The sequence below is a fragment of the Sphaeramia orbicularis genome, chromosome 8, assembly GCF_902148855.1.
Source record: "Sphaeramia orbicularis chromosome 8, fSphaOr1.1, whole genome shotgun sequence".
Classification (NCBI taxonomy): domain Eukaryota; kingdom Metazoa; phylum Chordata; class Actinopteri; order Kurtiformes; family Apogonidae; genus Sphaeramia; species Sphaeramia orbicularis.
Window position 1 is genome coordinate 5,910,076 of NC_043964.1, and position 25,315 is coordinate 5,935,390.

Here is a 25,315-nt window from a genome sequence, read left to right on the forward strand (position 1 = left end):
ATAGTAGTTTAATTTCAGAGCTGATATCTATCCATTTAACATGTTTTCTTGATAATAACCAAAATCACTTCAGTTCTTCCATCCCATATCTATGGCATTGTACTGACAAAACAGAGCTTTTAGACATTCCATGTTTTCTTTTCTGTCTGTTTCAGGCACATGACACACACAGGCATTATTACTGGATGCATAACCATTGTTTTTCGATGACTAATTGATCGTCGAATAATTTTTTCCGCAACTGGCCCGTTTTTTTTTTTTTTTTAGCAAAGTTTGAAGTTCTTACAGGATAAAAACTAAAAACAGATGATGATTTACATTTAATGCAGCATAAAAATGTCATCTATGACATTATGTATAATAGTAAAACGGTCACAATGACATTCTTTTACTGAGGTTAAAACTTCAAATGGAGAAATTTATTTACAATAAGAGTTTTTTTCAGTTTTATTTAAGTAAAGGATCTGAAAATGTCACAAATATATGAATAATTATACATAGAATATAACATTTTGACCAAAGACTATCTTAGAAGCTACAACCATCCAGTATTATGACTTAATGTTTCTTATTAGACTACTTTCAGACAGCAGGTCTTAATGCACAATTCGGATTTTTTTGGGTGCTCATTCATATTCCACATTAAATGCGACTTCTATCAGTTTTGAGTCTGAACTGAATGCGACCCTGAAGTGACCCACATGCACCAAAGAGGTCCTGACGTCATACGTGACCACGCAGACGCACACTGTGTTTACGATAGGAAATATGGAAGGATGCAGAAATGTGACATTTGTCGCGTTTTCAATGATGTGAAAGTCAGATAAATGCGACCTGGCCGTTCAGACTGAAGTCACATTGTAAAATATCAGATAAGTATCAGATTTAGGACCACACCTGAAAGTGGTCTGGGTCAGATTTAGGACCACATATGAAAGTGGTCTGGGTCAGATTAGTGCTGTTCAGTCTTTAACAGATCAGATACAGGTCACATATGGGCCGGATTGACCTGCAGTCTGAACGTAACTTTAGTGACACTTTTACTTGTAGACCGGTATTATAAGAACATGAAAACATGAAAGCAGAGCCTCTGTGTTCTGCTTCATAAAACAAAATTTTAAAAAACCCATAAAGACCCAGTGCTGCTTTTGTGTCAGTTCCCAAATGAATTATTCTCTATTTTTAACCTTTCCTAAGTGATTTATCCCCATTTATTCCAATGTTTAGTTCTGTATTTTGCACTTTCTAGTGAAAATCCAGTGTTTTCCTATATATAATTTACTGATAATGTAGATGTTCATTAAAGCTCAGATTAAAGTTACATGTTATTATATCCAGAACAGAAAAAAAAACCAAAAAATCAAGTTTTCAGCAAAATCTATCATTAACTCAACATAAACCCAGTGTATCCGTCCACTCATTGATCCAACTCCATGGGTTTTACTGGTGTATCAATGTTATAGAAGATGGCAGTGTTTCCATGGTAACCACAGAGCCTGTGAATGTTCAAATGGTTCATATCTGATGACTATGAAAAGATGACTGTCCTATATTTTACACCAATTATTTAGATGGACTTATAAGTTTAGTGGTTCGGAAGAATTAAACATTTTATAACAGTAGATGGTTTTGGTTAAAGGTGGACGTTTGGGTCTTTATGGGTTTAAAAAACAGTCCAAATCAGACCGATACATGAGTATGACAGTGGATAAATCCTACAGGTGGAGGTGAACATCCCAGATGGAAGAGAACGGATGAAAACACACGGTTTGAACCTGCTGCGATAAAAGCCAGATTTCCCACAGCAGGAGAACGCAGCACAGTTTAACAAGGCTGAGTGCCTGAAAGTCATTTGTTTTCCCTGAATCAGACGGACTGGATTGGCCGAGCGGGGTTCCGCCCACAAACACACAAGGTGGAGTTGAAAAGAAAAAAAAAAAACATGCACAGGGCCAAAATGAAGCTGTCAAACAGACGCACACAATTTGCTAAAGAGTTTGGAGCAATGTTCAAAACAGACATCTGGCAGCGAGATTCCAATTAAAACCTACTTTTTTCTTAGAGAATTGCACGTTGTATTAATTAAGAGTGAATAAGTTGCGCTGTATTAATAACATAACCGCACTGACAACTTTAATCTAAGTTGCAACTACCGGCGGCATTGAGACGCAAACTTCGGCCGCGGATCAGACGCCGCGGTCGGTCAGTCAGTCGGTTGGTCGGTTAGGCCTCCGGGACTAAAAACAAACAAACAACAAAACAAACAAACAAACAAAAATCGGTACCGAAACAAACGCGACGAGATAGGGGGTAAAAATGTGGATGATGTCTCGGCGTAGCGAACTGGTTGGTTGGATGGAGAGAGGAGTGGAGGGAGACGGCGAGTGAGAGATGGAGGCGGGGGGGAAGGACCATCTCTGCGGGGACTGGAGCCCAGGACGGACGGCGCAGTGCTGGCTATCGTTCAACCCTCCCCTTCTTCCTCCACAACGAGGACCGACAACACAGGTAAGCCGACACAAACAGCCCGCTCGGCTCCACGAAACGAACAACGAATAAACACAGAAAATAGCGACGAAAAAATAAACATTAAATGAGCTAACGTTAATGCTAATGACCGTTAGCTTCTTTGTACCGTCGTTAACGTTAACCGACCGCTGCGGGCTCCGCCATAGCCGAATTTCTTGTCCTCTACAGCGGGGGGGAAGGACCTGGAAGAGACACCCTTGTAGGTAAAACGCGATATTTTTTTTTTTACTTTTAAACCGAGTCACACAAAAATAGCGACCGAAAAGAAACGACAAATGAGCTAATGTTAATGCTAATGACCGTTAGCTTCTTTGTACCGTCGTAACATTAACCGACCGCTGCGGGTCCGCCATAGCCGAATTTCTTGTCCCGTACAGCGGGGGAGGAAACTGGAAGCGACTACCCTGTAGGTAAACGTTGTAAAAACATAAAAACGACAACTCAAAACACCGAGTCGTTTATGCTAATCCCTTCGCTTCATCGAAACTCAAACCGCTCGTGCTCGTTGAATCTGCGTACATGCGGGGGGGAGGAATTAACCGGTGGCTTCCGCGCGCCGGAGACCTCCATGCGGCCTGACGGCGGAACAAGCCTCGGTTAGCCATCAGGGATCTCGGTTTAATATCTCACCCGTTGCAGACTGAGACTCGCCCTCTCTCACCCCCTCTCTCTCTCACTGACTAGCCCAGAAACCAGCGACGACCGACCGAGCTTTGGGAAGAACCCGCCTTCTTGCTTCTCCGTTTATGCGCTTTTTGGAATCGAGAGAGAAGAAGGGAGTCCGTTCCGCCCCGGCTTTTTTAGCTCTAAGCTCGGTGTTCTCCGTTCGCAGTGCGCCATTGGACCTTGTCACGGTAGGTTTTCCTTGTAGAGCTGAAGCATGGCGGACCTGGGGCTTGTTTTTGTCGCCTCAGCCTCGGATCATGAACCGTGTTTTCTTTTTTGTGTGCTATTACGACCTCAGCCGCCGGACTATTTTTTTTCAGCGGAAAAAACGATAAAATGCGTTATTCTTACAAAAAGTACCACCGATTTTCACGGCTCCGAATTGTTTCTCCATTTTCTTCGTTCTTCCTGCGCCTCCGCAAGTCCTTCCAACCCACCACCGTGACATTTATTTCGGACATTTAGCTAATTTTTTAAGCTAATTCCTCCACATGATAGTTAAGATTATACATCCAACCGTTATTTTATGCTAGTTAATATTATTGTGCTAATCGTATATGTCTGTATACATCCGCGGAAATGTGATTTTTATTTTTTTTGTGAAAATTATGATTAAATGTTTACAGATTCGATTTCTTTATATAGCTTGTTTAATAAAAGAAATGTTTATAAATATGATGTATAAATGTAAATTTTCTGGCGTTTGTCGTGCCGAGCCGTCCTTGGCAGTCGTACCCCCAGCTCAGCTCCACATATGCTGGTAAAAGTCAGCTTAAAATACACGGTAAATTCGGTGTCGTAACCCCGTTAACCGCTTCAATGTTCACCCCCGGAGCGTGTTGGAGTTAGTTTAAGGGCGAGGATCGATATTTTTGGCTGTGGCTGGGTCACTGTGGACGCCTCGGTGAGCTGGGGCCATCAAGGACACGACGAACAACGAGCATCCGCCATCATGGAGCACACGTCGGCTACGCCTCGTTAAAGAATGCGCTGGGTTTTGCGCTTATATTGCCACATTAAAAGCCAAAAACCCCGGGTGTAAATGTGTATGGAAGGTTTATTATTACGGTAGATACTAGTTTTCCTCGCTCCGGTTTTTGGGGGTAAACGGTTGAAGGGACGGTGATATGTGTGGCTTTGGCGGAGCTAGATCCGCGTCCTTCGGTGATGAGGCGCCTTGTGCCGAAGTGGCGCATTTGGCCGCAGTGCTTCCGAGCCACCATTCCCCCGCTCGTCGGAGACCAAAAGCAGATCCCCGCGTCCGTGGTCAGCTGGTCGCCTACAGCTGCCTGTCCGTCCACGTCCATTCGCTTCCTCCTTCCGTGGATCTCCCCAACCTCCGCTCCCGACACAAATATCCTCCATTACCGAGCGACAGCGGCCGAGAAAATGGTCGCTGATGTTGCGTCCGCCGGACTTTTTATTGTAGAAATAAATACGACAAAATTCCAGCTCTGGCGGGTGTGGAAAATAGTGTCGGCGGAGATCTCCCGTTGTCCCACCGGTTGAAGCCCTCCGCAGTGTTATTTGAGATTTGAAGCCGTCACAAGCAATAGCCTATGTCTCACCATGTAGCGTAAACGTTTAAGGGGCGGTGTAATGAACATAAACCATTATGTCGAGGCAAATTTAAATTCCAACACTGGAAAACAACACTACGACCGGACTTTTAACACCGAAACACGACACTTTACAGCAGAAAACTGCAAGGTTATCAGGATTTTACTAAGAAATCCAACATTTTGACTGAATGCTTGTATCAGCTGTCTGCATTTTTTTTGTGCCTCAGGGATTTAAATGTGCAAACTTTAATGAAAAGAACTGGAAAACAAACTAAAAAAGTGCTGATGTTTTGAATCCGTATGATAAAGTGCTGTTACGCATATATATAAATATATAATCAGAAACACTTTATTAAAGTAAATATGATTATTAAAGAGAAAAGTGCTGAACAATAGTTATATATACAGTAATATAATACCATAGACAGAATGAGTCCAAATGAATAAATGAACAGCAGAGATGGCTCTTAAATGTACATTTATACGGTTTATGTACATTTATACAGTAAAATGTGGTAAATCTTACATACATTAATGATAGGAATTGGAAAACAACACTATGACCCGACTTTAACACCAAAACACGACACTTTACAGCAGAAAACTGCAAGGTTATCAGGATTTTACTAAGAAATCCAACATTTTCACTGAATGCTCGTATCAACTGTTTGCATTTTTTTAATGCCTCAGGGATTAAATGTGCAAACTTTAATGAAAGGAACTGGAAAACAAACTAAAAATGTGCTGATGTTTTCAATCTATATGATAAAGTGCTGTTACGCATATATAAAAATATATAATCAGAAACACTTTATTGAAGAAAAGATGATTATTAAAGAGAAAAAGTGCAAAACAATAGTCATATATGCAGAAATATAATACCATACGCAGAGACGGCTCTTATATCTACAAACAGTTTATGTACATTTATACAGTAAATTGTGCTGAATCTTACATACTTTAATGAAAGGAATTGGAAAACAAACTAAAAAAAGTGCTGATGTTTTGAATCTATATGATAAAGTGGTGTTGCGCATATATATAAATATATAATCAGAAACACTTAATTAAAGAAAAGATGATTATTAAAGAGAAAAAAGTTCTGAACAATAGGTATATATACAGTAATATAATACCATAGACAGAATGAGTCCAAATGAATAAATGAACCACAGAGATGGCTCTTATATGTGCATTTATATGGTTTATGTACAGTAAAATGTGCTAATCTTATATACTTTGATGAAATGAATTGGAAAACATGAAAAAAGTGCTAGTTAGTGGATGTTTTCAGTCTATATGATAAAGTGTTGTTATGCATATATATAATCAGAAACACTAAAATAATCATCTTTTCTTTAATAAAGAGAAAAAGTGCAAAACAATAGTCATATATACAGTAATAGAAAATCATACACAGAGAATGAGTCCAAATGAATATGTCAGCTGCAGAGACAGATCTTATATGTATGTTAATACGTGTTATGTTCATTTATACTATAGATTTATGAAGTCTCAAATGGTGTGCTTTCATCCAAATTCCTTTTAAAAAAAAAAAAAAAAGAAATGTCTCGGAGACACAAATGTGCTAAATCTTACATACTTTAATGAAATGAATTATGAAACATGAAAAAAGTTCTGGTTAGCTGATGTTTTCAGTGTGTATGATAAAGTGTTATTACACATACTGTATATAATCAGAATCTCAAATACTTTTGATGGGTTGCATCATATACATAAAAAGAGTAATATAATAAAAAATAAATAAATACGGTAATATAATACCATAGACAGAGAAAGAGTCTAATGAACCATTAACTGTTATGAAATCATCTGAAGATTAGTTATTGGTTTATGTGCATTTATATAATAGATAAATTAATCTTCCATTAGAAAGAACCTGCCTTTTATCTCAACACATCAGGTTCAAACAGTGTGTTTTCAATCACACTGGTCGACAAGTTTTTAGAAATGATCTGCCTCAGATTAAATGTAGTAAATGTTATGTACTTTAATCAGATGAACTGGAAAACAAATGACTAAATGGCTGATTAGCTGATGTTTTAAATGTGTATGATAATGATAATGTGTTATTACACATATACATTGGTTCATGGACATTTATATAATAGATTTATAAAACTATCATTAGTAAGAGACAAAAAAGTAAATGTATTTTATCATAGTGACAGTGTTTTGAAGTCGATCTGGCAGCTCTGACACAGATATTCCTTTGGAGTTTAACCCTTTCTGTCATTAATTCTCTTAATTTCACACTTTGACCCTGGACTGGATCATGGAAACTACAACCAACCAGCATTTAGGACTTCATGTTTATTAATTAGTGACTCAAATTCAGTTAAATCTGGAGGCATTTTACTTGTAGACCTGTGTATTTTAAAAAGAGTCTTGTTTGACTGCATTAGACTTTTTACTGCTGTTGTCTTCCTCTTCTTATAAATACTATGAATGTGTTTATTTTGTAGATCTGAAATAGTTTTCTCACAAATGAATGGAGAAATGGAGGCAGCCACCCATGACCAAGGTTTGATCCTGTTTTCACATTTTTATCATGTACTATTTTCTCACATTAGAGCAGAAAACTAAGCTGTAGAACTCTGTAGGTTTTATTTTCATTTATAGGTTTTGAAGAGTACAGTAATGTTAGAGTATTATATAAGTACTACTAATTGATTTCACCTTTTCTTTTTCTTTACATATGTGATATAATAAATAATTGAAGTGACAGTAAAGAAATTGTTGGGTTGCATCAATAAATTCAATATTTTTAGATTTAATTATACAAGTTTTGAAGACCTGTTGTACTATTATGTATATTTTATTATATTTTCACAGACAGTCATAACTTAAGTTGTAAAATTGTATTCTACATCATAAAAATAACATTTTAAATCATAACCTGCTTATTCTTATAGGTGTTCTCTATATCCCAGTGTAGCTCCTTTTACCTCTAAGTTTTAAGAGTCCTTGTTTGATTCATTGACTCATTCTTTCTATTCTTACAGTGTGGGCACAGGATGACCTCTTAAAACTACTGGAGGCCATGAAAGTGGCCCTGCCGCAGAAAGATCTGACAAAATACAAGACATCAGAGTCCCACCTGGACTGGCAGAAGGTGGCGTTCAATTCCTACACAGCAGAGATGTGTAAGCAGAAGTGGCAGGAGGTCTCCAAAGAGGTGAGCTAGTGTTTAGGTTAAGATACGAACCCTTTAACCCTGAGCCCTGATTCAGGTAAAGGTTCATATGTGAACCTTTAACCCCTGAGCCCTGATTCAGGTAAAGGTTCACATACGAACCCTTTAACCCCTGAGCCCTGATTCAGGTAAAGGTTCACATCTGAACCCTTTAACCCCTGAGCCCTGATTCAGGTAAAGGTTCACATCTGAACCCTTTAACCCCTGAGCCCTGATTCAGGTAAAGGTTCACATCTGAACCCTTTAACCCCTGAGCCCTGATTCAGGTAAAGGTTCACATATGAACCTTTTAACCCCATGAGCCCTGATTCAGGTAAAGGTTCACATATGAACCCTTTAACCCCTGAGCCCTGATTCAGGTAAAGGTTCACATATGAACCTTTTAACCCCTGAGCCCTGATTCAGGTAAAGGTTCACATATGAACCCTTTAACCCCTGAGCCCTGATTCAGGTAAAGGTTCACATCTGAACCCTTTAACCCCTGAGCCCTGATTCAGGTAAAGGTTCACATCTGAACCCTTTAACCCCTGAGCCCTGATTCAGGTAAAGGTTCACATATGAACCCTTTAACCCCTGAGCCCTGATTCAGGTAAAGGTTCACATATGAACCCTTTAACCCCTGAGCCCTGATTCAGGTAAAGGTTCACATATGAACCCTTTAACCCCTGAGCCCTGATTCAGGTAAAGGTTCACATATGAACCTTTTAACCCCTGAGCCCTGATTCAGGTAAAGGTTCACATATGAACCCTTTAACCCCTGAGCCCTGATTCAGGTAAAGGTACACATATGAACCCTTTAACCCCTGAGCTCTGATTCAGGTAAAGGTTCACATATGAACCCTTTAACCCCTGAGCTCTGATTCAGGTAAAGGTGCTGCTGTGAGTATGTGCGTCTGTTCCTTTTCTTCAGTGGTTTTGCTTTACTATGTGTTTTATGGTCAAAACAGGTGGAACTAGAAAAGCACTTGGAGGGCGCAGACCTCCACCAAGTCCTCCCCTGATCACCACCAAAATTTACTAATTTGTTCCTTGTGCCAGTATTAACATTTCCTGAAAATGTCATCATTATCCCTTCATAACTTTTTGCGGTATCTTGCTAACAAACAAACAGACAAACCCCGATGAAAACATAACCTCTTTGGCGGAGGTAATAACAGAATAGGACAAAGAGAGGAATTGAAGTTTGACAGGTTTGAACTAAGTAAGGCACTAGAATGTACATCAATAAGAGATTTAGGTTGTTGAACGTCAACTGTGAACTGGAACACGCTGAACAACAACAAGGATTTTAATTTGGTCCCAGTAGTTTTAGTTTTGGGCTCTCTTATTTTTATTATTTTTTTTTTTAATAACTCAGTCCAGCTGCTTTTTGACACCTGTTGGAACTCCAAAAAGCAGTTACACAGTTAAAACTCAGTAAAACCGTAGTAAAAAAAAAAACATAAAGGAAATTCACCACAACACTGGAAACAACAGTGAAAACAAAAAACCACCAGGAAAACGTTAAAAAAAAACAAAAAAGCCCAAACCACAGGTGGTGGGGGGTGAACTGAGCATGCTCAGATGTCTATGGAAAGAACAAGGTCTATTCTATCAGCATGACTTAATTTTTTTTTTCTTTTTTTTTGTGCAAATGGAGGACTTTTTATGAATATTTAAACTAAATCATATATCAGAATGCAGGGGTTGAAGGGTTAAAGCACAAACAGACATTCTATGTATTTTTTATGCCTGACTTTGTGTTGGATTGTAACCAATGATGTGTCTTTGTCTTCTTTTAGATCCGTAAATTCAGGACCTTAACAGAGCTGATATTTGATGCTCAGGACTACATAAAGAACCCCTATAAGGGCAAGAAATAAAGGTAATTGAGCATCAGTGTGTATGAACAGTTTTATGAAAGTGTGTGTGAAAGTCAAGTCTAAGCTTCCGTTTTCAACTCAATGCTCAGAAACACCCGGACTTTCCCAAAAAGCCCTTGACGCCATACTTCCGCTTCTTCATGGAAAAGAGGGCGAAGTACGCAAAGCTGCACCCAGAGATGAGCAACCTAGACCTGACGAAAATCCTCTCCAAGAAGTACAGGGAGCTTCCTGACAAAAAGAAGGTCAGCTCAAAGCCTTTCAGCGAAACTTGGTGAAATCAGTTCTGTGACATCTGGAGCTTTTGTGATAGTCAAATTCTAACACGCAAACTGTTTTCTTTTCATGACGACAGAAAAATATGTGGACGACTTCTTACGAGACAAAGAATCTTTTGTGCAAAGCATGATGAAGTTCAGGTGAGACTTTTATTGCTAGTTTCAAAAGCTAATGAGTAATGGGGATAACAGATGTGTGACAAATATACATTTTTTGTTTTGTTTTGTTTTTTTAATGTGTTTGTGTCTAAATTCAGGGAAGAACACCCAGATCTTGTGGAGAGCATGACTAAGAAAGGGTCAAATGTACCAGAAAAGCCCAAGACACCTCAACAGCTGTGGTACAACCATGAAAAGAAGGCCTTCCTCAAGTCACACCCTGATGTAAGTTTATATGGAGCTGCTAGTCCTTACTGAGGAAATAGGACTGTATATAGTTATTCTATTGATCAATGATTCATTAACCCATAAAGACCCAAATATCCACCAGCGACCAAAAGCATCTACTGATCTAATATGTTGTATGTATCTGACATTGAATGATATTCAAAATAATGTCATTTTTCACTCAATATATTGGTCAAAACATTTGCACTGATGAGTTGTTTTATTTGTTTTTTTTTGTTTTGTTTTTTTTGGTCACGGTGTCTTTGAACTCCAAAAGAGGCTGTGTACGTTTACACAAAACACAACAGCTGTAACTTCATTAAACCTCAAAGCCCCTAAACCATCTACTGATCTAAACTGTTTAATACCTGTTGATCCACTAATCCTATCAATACATGTAAATAGTTGGTGTAAAAATACAGTTCTTCATCTTTTCATGGTCATCAGATATAACCCATTTGGATGTTCGGAGGCTCTGTAGTTACCATGGAAACAACATCATCTTCTACAATAAAATGCAATGAACAAAAATGAAGGAAAAATGAATTTTAAAAAAAAAATGAAATAGGCAAGAAAATGTTGAAAGTCAACAAAATAATACAAACATTGAACAATAATGAAAGAAAATTAAATAAAAAGGCAGCAAAATAAACCAGAACAGCCAAAGTGATCAATAAAATGAACAAAATTAATAAAAAAAACATAAATAAATAATCAGCAACAAGAACAAATAAGCCACAAACTGAACAAAATTGAAGAAACATGTTGAAATAACTGGTGTAAAATACAGTTACTCATCTTTTCATGGTCATCAGATATGACCCATTTGGATGTTCAGAGGCTCCATAGTTACAGTGGAAACACAGTCATCTTCGACAACATTGATTCACTAGTAAAACCCATGGAGTTGGATCAGCGACAGTGGATGGACACACTGGGTTTATGTTCAGTTAATGAATAAAATCAACAAAAAGGAATAAAAAAACCTGGAAAATATTCATTAATGTGGAAAATGTAGGCAAAAAAGTTCTTAAAATAAAGTAAAAACGACCAAAAATTAATAATAAATCAATACAATAAGAAATAACATCAACAAAATAAGCCACAAACTGAATTAATTTGAATTAAAAAAAAATATTTTCAATTAAACAAAATTAACAAAAACAAGTAAAATGAATCTCATATTAACAAATGAACAAAAGTTGAATAAGAAATTTACAAAACAATAACACGAAGAAATAAGCAACAAAAGTAGAACTGGGTCTTTCTGGGTTAAGTCCAGGTTATATCACAGTCTGAAATGTAGTTACATGAGTCCAATAATGGAAGCGTTGTTTGTTTGACCCACAGGCTACCACCAAAGACATAAAGGACAGTCTTGGCAAACAGTGGACGCAGCTGTCTGACAAAAGAGACTGAAGTGGATCACCAAGTCCTGGAGCAGCAAAGCAGTATGAGGTTAGACCACCCGTAAACTATTAGCATGTCTGTCCTCTCACTAATGATGAATAACCACAATAACCTGACGCATTTTAAGAAAAATAAGAACCTGAACTAAATAATTAAGGCTATGTTCAGACTGTGGGCAAATGTGGCACAAATAAGATTTTTTTCACCCATATGTGACCTGTATCCAATCTGTTAAAGACAGTTTGAACAGCACTAATCTGACCCAGACCACTTTCATATGTGGTCCTAAATCCGATACATATCAGGTCACATGTATCTGACCTGTACGTGATTGAAATGCAACAAACATCACAGTTCTGCGTCCCAGGAGGAGGAATGATGGGAAAAACATATTTCTTCTGTGAACACAGTGTGTGTCTGCGTGGTCACGTATTCCATCAGGACCTCTTTTGCACATGTGGGTCACTTCAGGGTCGCACTCAGTTCAGACTCAAACTGACTGAAGTCAAATTTAATGTGGAATTTGAACGAACACACAAAAAAATCGGATTTCACCCCAAAAATCCTAATTGTGCTGTGAGACCTGCTGTGTGAACGGAGCCTTTGATTGTGAATATTTTTGCATTGCGTAAATTCATCCCACGAACCAGATCGGATCCTTTGGTGGTCCGGTTTAGGCCCACGGACCGTATGTTTGACACCCCTGAGTTAAAATAAACAATGCACAACTGACAGAGCGTTTTCCTCAACTGTCGTCTGGTTAGGAGACGATGCGGGAGTACATCCAACAGCATCCGGAGGTAAACATAACCCAAGGGGACATCGTAAAGTCCACCCTGACCAAGGCTGAAAGACACCTGAAGGACAAGTCTGACGGCCGACCCGACAAACCGCCTCCGTGAGTCAAAAACACACAGACAGAAACACTCCAGACACACGTTTAAAATGCATTTTTATTTAACCCTTTAAAGACAGTTGTTTTCCGGTGCTACATTTTGCACTTTATTGCATTCAAATGACCATAACTCCTGAACTGGTTAGCGCAATTCACAAAATTCAAATGGTGTCGGAAAGCTGAGATCCTGAGCTTTTTGATGCTATATAACACTTTACGGTAGAGGCCCGCAGAAGTGATTGGAGGGGGAACTATTCAGAACCTGGTTAAAGCCTGTGGAAGGTAAACATATATATAAAACTACATATAGAAGTGTATCTGCAGTTGGACAGGGGCATTAAATGTGTTTTAAAGTGGCATTAAAACACATTAAATTAGATTTGCTGATATCAGCAGAAACCCTGGGTTAAGTTCATTTGACATATAGTTGAGTGACAGTTGTATTTGATCTGTAAATATTCTATAAGTGTCTGTATATTTGTGTATATATGTAAATCTATATGCAGATCTGTCCAGGGCATACACGGATACAGTGTCTGACAGAGAGTGAACACAGACTATCACACAGGATCCAAATGACACGAAAGAACCAAAAAGAAGAAGAACATGGACACACAATGATCTAAAACAACTACAATATTAGAACACATGAAAAACAGTCAAAGTTTATTTCTATAATCTCATAAACCTTCATTCTGCACATTTACAGTTGTTTTTCATAATAAATATGATAAAAATGCAAGTCTGTTTTGAGCATTTATTACATATAATAATGATAAATAATGGACAGATACTGAAAGTTAAGTTCTTCCTGACAAAAGGTGCAAAAGAATTGACCAAGAAGACATTTTCTGACTCTTTTATTGCAGAAAAAAAAACTAAAGAAATCTAGGCCTGTTTATAAAGGTAGTGGTTAAAGGGGTAAAAGCATGGTGATTTCTCTGATAATCGACTACCACGTTAGCACGTTATTGATGAATAACTGCTGTGTTTATGTTTCTAGAAACGGTTACTCGATGTTCTGCGCAGAGCTGATGTCGAGCATGAAGGATGTTCCCAGCACCGAGCGCATGGTGATGTGTAGCCAGCGATGGAAGATGCTGAAAACAGGGCGAGAAAGACGGATACCAAAAACGCTGTGACCAGGTGAGACTAAACCACTGAACTGCAGGGTTGGTCTGTTACGAACTGTTCTCCAGGTCATACTACATGTTCACCATTGTTTTATTTTTCCAGAGGAAGAAAGAGTATGAAATTGAGATGAACAGATTTCTCAGTGTGAGTACTGTTTTTTTTTTTTTTTTTTGCATCGCGTATGTTTCTTGTTGTGCATTTTGTTTTACGTAGTATTTTTCTATGCAGAGTTTGTCTGAGGAGGAGCAGCAGAGGGTCTTGGGAGAAGAAAAAATAGGTTTTAGGAAGGGCAGTGGAGCAGCAGTCCTGCCTCCAAAAGAAGAACTCTAAAGCAAAGGTTCGTGTTTTGTTTTATATCCTGTAACAGCTGTCAAATTCCTTGGACTTTGTTAAAAATGTGCCTTTTCCTTCTAATGGTCCATATTTGATGGTTTATAACATGTAAATGGTTACAGATGTCAATATAGTTACTATTGATCACTGATAGAAAGGTCAGATCAAGCGGTCACGTAGGCGCAAAGTTGCGTTCAGTAACCTTTAATTTTAACTAAATGACACAAATAAGTTATTTAATATTTCTGTGTGGTTATTAACAAGTACTTTAAAATGGTTTGTGTGATAATTTGCCCGAGTTTGCTGTATTGTGTGAAAATTACAAAAAACCTGCTCAGTCACGTAGCTGCTGAAAAAGTAAGTGAAATAAAGTGGATAACATGCTGTTCCTGTTCAACAATTGTTCTAAATGGACATTGGTATTTTAGAGAACATGTTTATCTACAAGACTGACCATTTTTGTTGCAAAATATTGATTGCCTTATGAATTACAGCGAAAACATTCAGTTATGTTGTCACCAGGCCTAATAGCCGACATTTAATGGACTTAAATACCAAATAAAAATTCACAAATCCTTGATCACTTTTATTTAGTATATATTCATTCTTTCATTTTTTTGAACCCGCTTTATCCTCACTAGGGTCAGGGGGTCACTGGAGCCTATCCGACCTACTTAGGGCGAAGGCGTTTTTGGTGTTTTTTATTATATAAAAAGTAAATATAACGATAACAAATATACTTTGGTCATAATTTTGATGAAATAATGAACATATACACTAACAAAGCATCAGTGTTCCAACTGTGCTTTATGTTTCAAAGGTTTATCCACAGCATTATGATCATTTCAAATGTTTACATACAGCATGTGATTGGCTCACACAGGTTTTTAATTGTTCATGTTCAGTCTCATGGTTTTAACCTTATAACATCTGAATTTCTGCAGCACGTTCTTTAAATCAGCTGTTGTTAACTTCAGTCGGTTGGTTCTGGTTGAGAGGACGGTGCTAGGGTCTCAACTTCAGTGAACACAGACTGAATGTTTACTGGTTCAGTGTCTTTGGCAGGAGGAAAACCATTAGCATTAGCAGATGTTCACTTTCCCTTGATCTGACCCAGAAGTCATATATGGACTTTAATTGGATGAGTTGAGTTCTCCTCCAGTGAATGTCCCGCCTACATCTGTAGTTAGATTGATGTGCATCCAGACCACAGGACTGGAACATAGACAGAACCTGACAACCTCACACATTCAACTGGTTCTGATTCACATACAGTACAGGCCAAAAGTTTGGACACACCTTCTCATTCTTCGCATTTTCTTTATTTTCATGACTATTTTCAGTGTAGATCCTCACTGAAGGCATCAAAACTATGAATGAATACATGTGGAATTATGTACTTAACAAAAAAGTGTGAAATAACTGAAAACATATCTTATATTCTAGTTTCTTCTTCAAAGTAGCCCCCTTAGCTCTGATGACTGCTTTGCACACTCTTGGCATTCTCTTGATGAGCTTCCAGAGGTAGTCACCTGAAATGGTTTCCTAACAGTCTTGAGAAGTTCCCAGAGATGCTTAGCACTTGTGGCCCTTTTGCCTTCACTCTGCGGTCCAGCTCAACCAAACCATCTCGGTTGGGTTCAAGTCTGGTGACTGTGGAGGCCAGGTCATCTGGCGCAGCACTCCATCACTCTCCTTCTTGGTCAAATATCCCTCACACGCCTGGAGGTGTGTTTGGGGTCCATTGTCCTGTTGAAAAATAATGATGGTCCAACTAAACGCAGACCGGATGGAATGGCATGTCACTTCAGGATGCCTGTGGTAGCCATGCTGATCAAGGTTGCCTTTAATCTTGAATAAATCCCCAACAGTGTCACCAGCAAAGCACCCCCACACCATCACACCTCCTCCTCCATGCTTCACGGTGGGAACCAGCAATGTAGCATCCATCCGTTCACCTTTTCTGCGTCGCACAAAGACATGGCGGTTGGATCCAAAGATCTGAAATTTGGACTCATCAGACCAAAGGCACAGATTTCCACTGGTCTAATGTCCATTCCTTGTGTTTCTTGCCCAAATAAATCTCTTGTGTTTGTTGCCTCTCCTTAGCAGTGGTTTTTAGCACGCTGTTTGACCATGAAGACCCTGATTGGCGCAGTCTCCTCTTAATTAGTTGTTGTAGAGATGTGTCTGCTGCTAGAGCTCTGTGTGGATTCATCTGGTCTTTAATCTGAGCTGCTGTTAATTTGCGATTTCTGAGGCTGGTGACTCAGATGAACTTATCTTCAGCATCAGAGGTGACTCTTGGTCTTCCTTTCCTGGGCAGTCCTCTGTGAGCCAGTTTCGTTGGAGCGCTTGATGGTTTTTTGCGACTGCACTTGGGGACACATTCAAAGTTTTTGCAATTTTCCGGACTGACTGACCTTCATTTCTTAAAGTAATGATGGCCACTTGTTTCTCTTTACTTAGCTGATTGGTTCTCGCCATAATATGTATTCTAACAGTTGTCCAGTAGGGCTGTCAGCTGGCATTCAACCTGGACTTCTGCACAACACAACTGATGGTCCCAACCCCATCAATAAGGCAAGAAATTCCATGAAGTAACCCTGATGAGGCACACCTGTGAAGTGGAAACCATTTCAGGTGACTACCTCTGGAAGCTCAAGAGAATGCCAAGAGTGTGCAAAGCAGTCATCAGAGCTAAGGGTGGCTACTTTGAAGAAACTAGAATATAAGAGATGTTGTCAGTTATTTCACACTTTTTTGTTAAGTACATAATTCCACATGTGTTCATTCATAGTTTTGATGCCTTCAGTGAGAATCTACAATGAAAATAGTCATGAAAATAAAGAAAATGCGAAGAATGAGAAGGTGTGTCCAAACTTTTGGCCTGTACTGTAGAACAGACGCTGACATACAGGGACACTGGAGCTGTTTTTACTTAGATGTTACAGTGCCCTTCACTGTCTGTATTTTGCTGTGGATCCTGTAGATGAATCCAGAGAACCCAAAAGGCCCATTTCAGCCATGTTCATTCTCTGAGGAGAAACGTCCCAAACTCCAGCAGGAGCTTCCAGATCTCGGACAGCGAACTCACCGACTCATGGCACGAATGTGGAACGAAACTTGCCAGACAAGAAGAAGGTGGGCCTGTCACATGGTTGTCATTACAGAGCAAAATAACCAGGCCAGTGTACGCTTTGTTTACAGTTGATTGTGTGTTTTTTTTGTTTTTGTTTTGTCTTTTGTTTGTCTTTTAGGAGAAGTATAAACGCCTAGAAACAGTCTTGAAAGCAGAGTCTGAGAAGAAGGAGAAGGAGGATCGCAGTCGTCTGCCAGACCCGCCCAAGACGGCACAAGACATCTGGCAGCAGAGTGTCATCGGAGACTATTAGCAAGATTTAAGGTGCACATCACACCAAACTGGCATTCACTCATTTTAGTTCAGGTTCCACAATCAGCCCAGTTTGACCTTAAGTGGATCGGACCAGTAACATATCAGCATATCAATCATCTCACAATCTGTAACCACAACAACCTGACATTTATTAAGAAAATAAGTACATTTAACAGAACTCTGCCTCAGTTTATTACAACAAATACAAATACACAAAACATTTAATAACAGACAGAATGTTTGTCAAATTTTAGAGTTTGGAATTCACAATTTTCAATACAGTTCAAATAAAAACTTCATTTGTCCTTCAGTTTGAAGGCAAACGTAAGCAGCATGATTGTACGCCTTTATACAACCCAAGAAATAAAAAAAGTAAAAAGAAAAAATATATAATGGAAATGGTAATAAAAGAGCAACTATGTAGAATAAAACAAAAAACAGAATAAGGTCTGAATAAGGTGGATATAAGAATGATATCTTATCAATAATGACAAGTCCAAATTATTTTAGTGTTTTTTTGTTTTTTTTTATAATTACTACTAGTTTGTTGTTTGTTGTTTCTATTGGTACTTTCTAATGTGTAATTGGCTGTTTTTTTATAGTTAGTGTTATTACTATTTTCTTATAATATATCTTATGTGTATACATTCATTTTTGTGGTACTATTGGAACCTCAAGTTCCTGAGGATTTTGCCCAAGTGATCAATAAGATAGATAGATAGATGGATAGATGGATAGGTAATTCAGTTCTGTTATTGCATTCAGAATCAAACTTTTACTTTTCTCCAGTTTAGTGTCCACAAGGAAATAGTATGAAATCTGGATTAAAGGGGTTCTGTCTAATCTAACCTGATCTGATCTAATCTAGTCTGACCTGTATGCTGTAAAATATGCGATCATTAAGTGTGTTTAATATTGAATCTGTTCCTCTACAGAACGACCGGCCAAAGGCGCAGAAAGCAATGGAGGCGACGTGGAGCACCATGGAGAAGAAGGAGAAGATCATGTGGATCAAAAAGGCGGCAGAGGACCAGAAAAGATACGAGGTCAGAGGAGGTTCAGGGTCGATCTGTGGATCGTGGCTTCGCTCCGCTGTTTGTTTATTTGTTTGTTTTGAATTTAAAACCAAAAACACCAAAGAAAAACTAAGAAAGAAAAGAAAACTCTATTTGAAAAGGAGTGAGATGAAGTCCAGCTTCTCTCCTCCCACCTCCTTAGCCCATCTGTTTCTACTGGAAATAAGTCCAGAATATGACACATCAAAAATACACTGTCCAAGCACATACATGACGTACGTTTATATCATAGAACATTATCAGGGTTCGTACAGGTGTTTGAAATCCTTGAAAATGCTTGAATTTCAATGTTGTGTTTTCAAGGTCTGAAAAGTGCTTGAATTTTAGTTGAAGTGTTTGCATTTCTACCTCTGTGATGTGATTAATTAATTCATTTTTAATATTAACTCTGTCAGGTTACATGTCCAGCCAAAGCTACTTACACAGAGGTGATACATTTAGAAAAATAAAACTTTGTCATAAATAAAATTCCCAGGTGTTCTCAGGTCGACTCCAGGTACAGTTTTATCTGAGTCTTTGTCTCTTTGGTGCAAGTGTGTCTGAAGAACACTGGAATAATGGGTTCCCTTTTTTTGATAAAACTTTGTGTTCTCCTTTAGTTTCTGAACTTTTTGCTATTATGAATCATTATTTTAGATGTTTATAGCATAATACAATGTACATCACCATGATAAAAAGTGACAAAATAATCAGGAGTATTTATATTCCTGTAGATATGGATTTTTTTAAGGTGCTGGAAAAGTTTGAAGATGACCCTTAAAAGTGCTTGAATTTGACCTTGAAAAATGTATACGAACCCTGAATTCTAACTTTGTGATGTGATAAATTAATCATTTTTTTTATTTAACTCTGCCAGGTTAGATGGCCAGCCGAAGTTACTTACACAGAGGTGATACATTTAGAAAAATAAAGTGGCTAATATAAGTGGCTTCGGTTTTTTTGGATAAAACTTTTCTAATTTCTAAACTTTTTGCTATTATGAAACATGATTTTACATGATTTTAGAATACAGTGTACATCATTGTGATAAAAAGTGAAAAATAAAATCCTGAGTATATGTATTCCTGTAGATATGTTTGACCCCAGTGATGAGATGAAAACGACCCTTAACAGTGCTTGAATTCGACCTTGAAAAATGTGTCCGAACCCTGATTATTCGTAATCATATAATATCATACACATTATGTGCATTATATATTAAAACATTATATGATGTTATAACATTATAAAGTAATGATGTATAAATTTTATACTAATAATACATATATAATCATATAATATAATACATAATACTTTTGTCATATTTTCTTAACATCGGTTTTGATTATTTTTAAATCTATTTGATGTCGTCATTCTGTGCATCAGCTGACGTCTCTGTCCTCTACAGAGGGACCTGTACGAGATGCGTTCACCCGCCGCCGCCATCGCTTCAGGGAAGAAGATGAAGTTTGAGGGCGAACCCAAGAAGCCCCCATCGTACGTCTGCGCCCCCGTCAGCTCTACCTGCTGCATTCATGCACCGTCAAACCCCTGACGTTTTCCTTTTTTCACTCTCTACTCCTTAGAAACGGTTATCAGAAGTTCTCTCAGGAGATGCTGTCGAACGGCGAGCTGAATCACCTCCCGATGAAAGAGCGAATGACAGAGATCGGCAGCCGCTGGCAGAGGTTACCGCTGAAGGACAAGGACCGCTACAAGAAGATCGCTGAGGAGAAGCAGCGGCAGTACAAAGTCCAGCTGGAGCAGTGGCTCGCTGTAAGGCTTCACCCTTCAACCATAGTTTATACATGTTTGATGAAACGTATTTAACACCGTTTGTTTCCACAGAGTTTGTCCTCACAAGAGAGAAACACTTATAAAGAATACAACTCACAGGTAAGTGTCAGACGTTTATCCTCACCGTCTTCCTGTTGTTTGTTTGGTATTTTTTAGTTAATGCTTATTTTCTGTGACTCTTTAGAAACGGAGGACTACAGCAAAACCTGGAGGTCCCAAAGCCAAGTCCAAGAAATCTGTGAGTCCACACTCCAAATCTGTGGGCTTTACTTTTAACGTTGCATCCTCTGTCAGAGCAGCCGCAAATGAAATTCAGTGTTTTTGATAGTCTGTCGACATTTGTCACAGAAAGTAGTAGCTCCACCAGTAAGATAAGATAAGACTTTATTTATTTCATCATGGGTAAATTTCACAGTTAACAGCAGAAAGAAAAACCACAAGCAAGAGAAAAATTAAATATAAAGAGAAAAAGAAGAAATTTGGTATTTATATAAATACAGATTTCAAATTACAGTTACATATTATTTACATATTTACATTGTGGTTGCACATGCACATGGTGTGATGGAGGGGGGGTATATTCTGATGACTAATATAAAGGGAGGAATGGCCTGTGGTATCACTCCTTCTTCCATCATCACCTCCTCAATGGATTCCAGTGGGCTGCCTAAGACAGAGGGTCAGGGTTAGCATTAATGGGTTAGCATTAGCATTAATGAACAGCCTAAGACAGAGGGTCAGGGTTAGCATTAGCATTAATGAACAGCCTAAGACAGAGAGTCAGGGTTAGCATTAATGGGTTAACATTAGCATTAATGAACAGCCTAAGACAGAGGGTCAGGGTTAGCATTAGGGTTAGCATTAGCATTAATGAACAGCCTAAGACAGAGGGTCAGGGTTAGCATTAGGGTTAGCGTTAGCATTAGTGAACAGCCTAAGACAGAGGGTCAGGGTTAGCATTAGGGTTAGCATTAGTGAACAGCCTAAGACAGAGGGTCAGGGTTAGCATTAGTGTTAGCATTAGCATTAGTGAACAGCCTAAGACAGAGGGTCAGGGTTAGCATTAGGGTTAGCATTAGCATTAGTGAACAGCCTAAGACAGAGGGTCAGGGTTAGCATTAGTGTTAGCAAACAGCCTACGACAGAGCCGGCTCTCTTACCCAGTTGAGTGTCTTCCTGTCTCTGTCCATACTGTCTGTGTCAGTGCTGCAGACGCCACCACCACAGTATCATAGAATGTCATAAAAAAAAGGACCTCTCTGAAGGACCTCAGTGTCCTCGGCAGGTGGAGGCCACTTCTTAAACAGGGCGTCTACGTTGTCAGTCCACTCCAGTTTGTTACCTAAACGCTGCTCTTTCTCTTCATCCCATCGTCATCCTCATAAATTCACCATCTTCCTCCACTCATCATCTTAAAACAGAACTGTACAGACTAACCTCCATGTTTACTTCAGTACAACTTTAATCTGGTGTGATGTGTTTTAATAAATGAGGATCAGACCCAAAGTGAACCTGGACATAATCAGACAAAACCGCTCACAGATTCGTCTTCTCTGTCAACAGGACACAGAGGAGGAAGAGGATGACGACGGACGATGACGAAGACGACGACGACGAGCAGAAGGCTTCGTCCGACGCGGACTCATCCAGCGAAGAAGATGATGAAGACGACGACGATGATGATGTAGTGAAATGAAATAAAAAATGCAATACGAACACCGACCGAAGTAAACGATCAGAAGAAAAACAAAAACTATTATAGAAAAGTGTGTTTACACATGTGAGAAGGATGTGAGGAAGAAGTAAACAATATTTCGGCAAACTATGAGTAACACAGAAAAACGAACACAAAGAACAGAAAACAAGAACATATTAACCCTTAAAGACCCAGACATGCTTTTAGTTCCAAAATACCTTTCTATAGTTAACTTTTATTAACCCTTAGGGGTCCACCTGACTGAATCACATGACATTTTCAACACGTCAGAGCGTCAGAAGTCGGTCATGTACGCCACTGGGGACAATTGAAAGTGTGGACTTGAAACACTCTCCCACTTTTATTTGATGTTGTTAGAGCAAATACAACCAGAGATATGACGGTTTGAAACTGGAGCGACACACACATGAATAAAAGTATGAAAATGAGGTGGGGGGGCGTTATATTTCTGACCATATCTACGCAATTTTTTGTCCTTTTTCAAAACATAAATACTTTTTTTTTTTTTTGCTGCATTAGCATTACAGGTAAGGGTTGAGAATGACCCCCCACTTGAACCAGATGCAGAAAGTGAGAGGTCCAGGGTGGGGGGGGGGGCAACCTCTGTAAAGATATGCTTTTATGTCAAATATTTGAGCATAGTTTTAATTTATTACAATTTTTAATTTTCTATACCTAATATTTGGAACCAATAATTACTTTTAAAGTCTTTGAAAAGGTTCCTTAAGCATCTTTGTGTACTTATGCAATAAATTATATACTTTTTTTCAATGGGATTTTACATTTTTGTGTGTTTTTTTGTCCCTTGTGTGTGATATAGTAGGTTAAAGTGAAAAACATAATGGACAGAATGATATAGATAAAGTTGTGCTGAAAAAAAAAGATACCAAACATGGGTATAGTAAACATTTCTTATCTAGTATATACAGGCAAAATCAAAGTACTGAAAACGGACCAAAATAGACTCAGACCACTAAAGGTGAAATTATTTATCACATTTATTTTATTGTACTTCGTTGTTTTTTTCCTGTATTTAATTCACGGATCATGTAGATGTTCATCCAGTTCAGATAAAAGTTGAGGGTTATTTGATCAGAAACAGAGAAAACAGTAAAGTGGATGTAATTAAAATCCAAACCAGCTTCATACTTAAATGTCTGCTTCCTGTTGACGTGGATGCCGTTAACGCATCTTTATTCTTTCATCATCTGTTTTGAAAGAAGGACGATGATGATGACGACGATGACGACGCTGAAGACGACGACGACCGCGGACGACAAGGAGAACAAGTCGGAGGACAGCAGCAGCGGTCCATTCCCAGGGGTCCTCGGACCGGACTCGGACTGAAATGGGCCGACGGCGGGTCCTGAGACGAACTGAGCCCAGCTGAGCCGAGAGTCCAGGGAGCTCCGCCCGCCACGTGCCAACCCCTGTCCTCACCCACCACCAGAGGGAGCCACCTGCACCACCTCATCCATTTCACACTCAACCTCCTCCATGTTGCTGTGTTGCTCTTTTTTTTTTTCCTCGTGGAAGAGCTCCTCCTTTGTTTCTTTTTTTTTTTTTTTTTTTTTTTTTTTTTTTTTTATGTCAACATCGTTCCATTCCCTCCCTGGTCGTGACGTTGTCCTCACAGCACGGGCCGCTGACGTCACGCCCAAAACACGGTGATGTCATGGACTTTTCCTGCCGCTGGTTTCGATCCTGACCTTCACTGGTTCAATGGTTTCAGCTCAGAGTTTGACGTCGAGGGTTCGTCGACGCCCCGCCCTGTTCCTTTTATTATTCTGGTGGCATGAGTGTGAACTGGCTTCACGAAGCCAAAGAACAGCATTGTGGTAACTTTAGGGAGGGGGGTTGCGGGGTACTGAAATAATTGCACTCTACAGAATGTTTCCTTTAATATTTTTATTTTTTTTTTGTTCTCTATTCTCATTTTATGATGTAGATTTTATCATTTGGTTCTCAAAGAGGTGGTATTTTTTTCAGGAAAAATCAAGCCATTATGAATGTGTTGTTGTTGCTGGAAGGTTTCTAACTTTACTTACCCATTGTCTCATTTCAAACATTCAGTGCTTGTATAAAGTGTTCACCCCCTCTTGGACCTTTTTTTTTTTTTTCGCCCATCTGTTATTGTTCTGCAACATTGACAAAGTTGGTGTCGAAGCTGAAAAATATACTTTAAACCAACGGTGTCGAACTCTGTTTAGTTCAGGGGCCCCGTACCACGGAAACGAGCGAAAATAAAAATAACAGTGAAAAAAGTACAATTACATGATGAAATTGTTACATTTACAATATCCCCAAACATTTTTCCTATAAAAATGTGAATAACATGAACAGTCTGAAATTTTAGTGTCATTTAACGATATTCTGCCTCATTTTATCATTTCCTCATGTTCATTATATCGTACAGATCACAGTGGATCTACAAATACACAAAATATTTAATAGACAGAATATTGACAGAATATTACACTGATTTACATGAAGACACGCCAGGTTTTTATTTGTTCAATTCAGTTTTAAAAATGTACAAAAATTTAGAAAAAAAAAAAAAAATCGAATTTGAACAAATAAAAACAGTACAAGAACAAAACCTGCAAAAAAAATGAACAAAATAATGTAAAACCCTTCAGTAAATGACACTTATTTTTCCTCAGTGATATCAGGTTCATATTTGTTCAGGTTTTTCACATTCTTTCTAAAGTATTACCTTGTAAATATAGACATTTTCTTGTAATTTCACTTTTTTTTTTTTTACCTTAAAACCTAGGAAACATTTATATTGGTCCTTATTTTCAGTTATTTGACATTTACTGATCTGACCCTTAAAGTAGGGCTTTACCGTGCCCTTAAACTAAATAACTGACAATGTTCAATTTGTACATTTCCCACGTTCATCCCATGGGTCGATGGACCTGTTCTGGTCCACAGACCTTATGTTTGACACCGCTGGTTTAAAGTAATACTGTGATGTGATGGGGAAGAGACTGGCCAAACGCACTTCACCTAAAAAAACGAGGTCATTTTATAGTTTAAAGTTAAAACACACGTCTGAACATATCAGATCAGT

At 38.6% G+C, this 25,315-nt stretch overlaps 1 pseudogene; it reads left to right on the top strand.

The window, feature by feature from the left end:
• The first annotated feature begins 3,109 nt into the window (after positions 1 to 3,109).
• Positions 3,110 to 23,586, top strand: LOC115424131 (nucleolar transcription factor 1-like; annotated as a pseudogene).
• Positions 23,587 to 25,315: the final 1,729 nt, after the last annotated feature.